The following is a 4,542-nucleotide window of genomic DNA, read 5'->3' as shown; positions in this document are numbered from 1 at the left end:
CAGGAGTTGATTATGTTAGCGGGTCCAGACGAGCTCTTGCTCTGAAATCCTGGACCCTGAAACTAAGTCTGACAAGGCTTTTTATAAGCGGACTCTTCCAGGGGTTTTACATATTTTTTTTTTCTTTTCTCAGCATTTCAGCTAGCATATGTGGTCTGTGCAGATAAGCTCTTGTTATGAAAGCCAAAAAAGCAAGCAGCGATTAATAGCCAGAGCGAGCAAACAGTTTCAAGGACAAGATATTACTTCAAGAACAAAGCAGGCTTGTGAGAAAATTATTTCAGTGTTTTTCCCAACAAGGGGAATCATCCCGTTGTCCAGCATATTGGTGCTGTGTATGCCACCCAGTCGCACACAGTCACTGAGTAGCCACCTCAGTTACCAAACCGACTGTGTGGTATTGCAGTGCCTGAGTTCAAGTAACTATTATTTTACTTCACAATGGCCCCAAAATACAAAAGTAGTGACACTGGCAATTCGGATTTGCCAAAGAGGAGACATAACGTGCTTCCTTAAGTGAAAATGTGAAAGTTCTCAACTTAATAAGAAAAATAATCGTGTGCTGAGGTTGCTAAGATCTACAATACAGTAAGATATTTTGCAAGAGAGTCAGAGAAAGAGGAGACTACATTCCTATAACTTTTATTACAGTTGTAGTGGATTGAATTATGTCTCCCCAAAACTCCCTGAAGCTTGAATTGTGTCCCCCAAGTTTTATGTATTAGAAACTTGGCACCCACTGTGACCGTTAAAAGGGTGGAAAATCCTATTATGGTAATTGAAAGGTGGAGCCTTAGAGAGGTGATTGGATTGTAGGACCGTGCAGTAGTGAATGGATTAAAAATGGTGGTCAGAGGTGTGGTTCTGAGAGTTTTAAAAGAAGAGGAGAGTCTGGCTTTCTCTCTCTCTGCTCTCTCTGCCTCCACCATCTTGCAGTGTGAGACCCCTGGGTCACCGTTGCCACCACCAGATGGACTTTGGACTTCCCAGCCTCAGAAACTGTAAGCAATAAATTTTGTTTTTCTTATAAATCACCCAGTCTCAGGTATTTCTGTTATATCAACACAAAACGGACTAATACAACAGTATAATTGTTCTATTTTATTATTAGTTATTTTAGGTAATCTCTTTCTGTGTGTAATTTATAAATTAAACTTTATTATAGGTATGAATGTATTTTTTTAAAAAAAACTACAGTGTACATAATTCAGGACCATCCACAGTTTCTGGCATCTTGGAACATATCCCCCCATGAAAAGGGGAACTACTGTATAGATAGATAGATATGAATATAGATTAGTTATGTTTTGTTACTGATTTCTAGCTTAATGACATTGAAAACAGAGAACATATTCTGTATAGTTTCAATCCTTTGACATAGCTGAAATTTACTTTCTGGCCCAGTAGATGAGAAAAAAATGTTGAAATGCTTTATGTGTACTCAAGTAGATGTGTATTCTGCAGTCACTAGGAGCAGTTTTCTCTCTATGGTTATATGTTTTTTGTTAGTTGTGTTATTTACATATATTACAGCACATATCCTTAGCGATTTCCTTGTCTGTGTGCTTCATCAGTTATTGTAAAATAGACATTAAAATGGCCCTCTATGGGGCCGGCCCAGTGGCGCACTGCTACAGTGCGCCGCTTGGNTTACAGCACATATCCTTAGCGATTTCCTTGTCTGTGTGCTTCATCAGTTATTGTAAAATAGGCATTAAAATGGCCCTCTATGAATGTGGATTAGTCTAGTTTGTTTTCAATTTGCCAATTTTTTTTGTTATATATTTTGAAACTATTTTATCATATGCTTGCAGATATCAAATGTTATATCTTCCTGGTAGACTGAAACTTTGTCCTTATGAAGTGATCCCATTTACCTCCATTAATACGTTTGTTGTTACATATATTTTTTGATATTAATATACATGTGATGGTCAGTTTTATGTGTCAATATGGCTAAATTATATTCCCAAGAACATTCAGTCAAACACCAATCCAGGGGTTGCTATGAAGGTGCTTTGTACACATGATTAAGGTCTATAATAAGTTTACTTTAAGTAAACAAGATTATCCTAGATAATCTGGGTAGGCTTGATTCAATCAGTGGAAAGACCTTCGGAGCAGAACTGAGGCTTTTCTGCGGAAGAAGGAATTTCTCCGGTGGATTGCAGCTTTAGCTCATGCCAGAGTCCCAGCCTGCACTTCCTGATGACCTTCCCTATAGATTTTGTGCCTGCCTAAGTGCAAGCGCAAAAGTGCAAACCATTTTCTTGCAATGAATCTTTTAATATATATATCGTATTGGTTCAGTTTCTCTGGGGGAACCCAGACTGATACAATATTACATCAGTTTTCTTTGGGTTTGTGTTTACATGGTATGTCTTTTTCCATCTTTTTATACTTAACCCTTTCTATCTTTATATTTTACATAGATCTTCTGTAAACAGCACATAGCTGCATTTTTCCCAGTCTGGCTATATTTGTATTTTATCTGTTTAACTTATATGTGCTTAGTGTGATTGTTTTAATGCATTTGAGTCTAAATAGGGCATCTGTTCATTCCTTTTTCTCTCAGTCTCTCATTTCTTGTCTTCTTTAGCTTGATTGAATAATGTTTCTAGTACTTTTTAGAGTTCCTCTAATTTGGAGTTGATAAATGTCAATTCTTTTAGTAACTTCTCTTGAGATTACAATAATAAATTATCAAAATCTAAAGTTTATCATAACATCCTATCCTCCCCTGAATAATATAAAGACTTAATAAAATGTAAATTGCATTTAGGCTTTCCTAAATTATATGTTGCTATAGTCCAGTATTTCAATATTATAGTTTATGTTTGACCTCTCTACATGACATCGTTATTTTCACGATAACACTAGTTTCCTTTTGCTCACAAATGTGCCATTTTCTTATGTTTTCACTTATTTTTGCCTCTCAAAGTTCCAATCTGGGATCATTTTTCTAATACCTGAATTACATTTTAGAATTTTCTTTGACAAATATTATCTTTATGAACTCTTACATTTTTTGATTTGCTTAAAATATCTTTATTTGACCTGCAGACTTAAAACATATTTTCATTAAGCAGGATTTCTAAATCAACATTTGTCCAAAGACATCAAAGATATTTTTCTATTGTATTCAGTTTTCCAAAATTGCTCCAGAAAAAGTCATCTGCCAGTTTCATTGCAGCTTTTTTTTTTTTTAAAAAGATGACCGGTAAGGGGATCTTAACCCTTGACTTGGTGTTGTCAGCACCAGGCTCAGCCAGTGAGCAAACCGGCCATCCCTATATGGGATCCGAACCCGCGGCCTTGGTGTTATCAGCACTGCACTCTCCCGAGTGAGCCACGGGCCGGCCCTGCAGTTTTTTAATTGTAGTATTTTTTCCCCCCTCTGGCTACAATTAAGAACTTCCCTTAGTCATTGGTCTTCATTGCTTTTCTTCAACTTCACTGAAGGAGTGGAATCTGAAAAGTGTAAGAGGAAGCTGCTAAAATAGTCAAGGGATATGGGTGTCTGCTAAAAATGAGGTTGGAAAGATCAGCATGGATCAAGAAGCACCTTGAGCAGAAGAGAAATGAAGAATACAAACTTTATTTTGGGAATCATGAAGAGTATAGAGCAGGAGTGACAGAAGAGGCAGCTGGTACTGTGGCACCTGGGACCGGTGCCTCTTGCCCTTAGGAGAAATTGTCAGCAGAAACTCTGTCACAACAGCTAACAAAATCCTTGTACAAAGCATGTATCCAGAATAATATAAAGACTTTATTAAATCTTTCTGTCAGAACATATGTCAGCTGGTTTATATGTGCCATTTCATTGATCTTTCGTAATAATCTGGTTAGATAGGAATTAATTCCCTAATTTACAGAACAGTAAAGAGAGATGCAGGAAGATAAAATGACTTGCTCAATAAGTAGAATAGGTGGATTTAAACTTGGTTCTCATGAACACAATTCTTGTGATCTTCCACATACACCAGGGGATTCATATAGCTCATTGACAGGAAGACCATTAATTTTTTTTTATTTTAACTTCTCAGTATACATTGTAGTTGATTTTCATGTCCCTTTACCTGTTCCTCTTTCTCCCCTCCATTTCTCTCCCCCCCCAAATACATCATATCTGTTCACTTGTCTTAAGTTCAAGGAATTATTGTGATTATTGTGTCCTCTCCCCCCGCCCTTTATTTGTTTGTATATTTATTTATTTTTAGCTCCCACAAATAAATGAGAACATGTGGCATTTCTCTTTCTGTGCCCGACTTGTTTCACTTAATTTTCTCTAAGTCCGTCCATGTTGTTGTGAATGTTAGTATTTCATTCTTTTTTACAGAGAGTAGTATTCCATTGTGTAGATATACCACAGTTTCCTTATCCACTCACCTGATGATGGACATTTGGACTGGTTCCAACTCTTGGCTATTGTAAATAGTGCTGTAATAAACATGGGGGTACAGGTATCCCTTCAGCATAAAGATTTCCATTCCTCTGGGTGTATTCCCAGCAGTGGAATAGCTGGGTCATATGGTAGATCTA

The sequence above is a fragment of the Galeopterus variegatus genome, unplaced genomic scaffold (genome assembly GCF_000696425.1).
Source record: "Galeopterus variegatus unplaced genomic scaffold, G_variegatus-3.0.2 Scaffold3885, whole genome shotgun sequence".
Taxonomy (NCBI): Eukaryota; Metazoa; Chordata; class Mammalia; order Dermoptera; family Cynocephalidae; genus Galeopterus; species Galeopterus variegatus.
The sequence above is the reverse complement of the archived record's forward strand: the minus strand, read 5'-3'. Positions refer to the sequence as shown.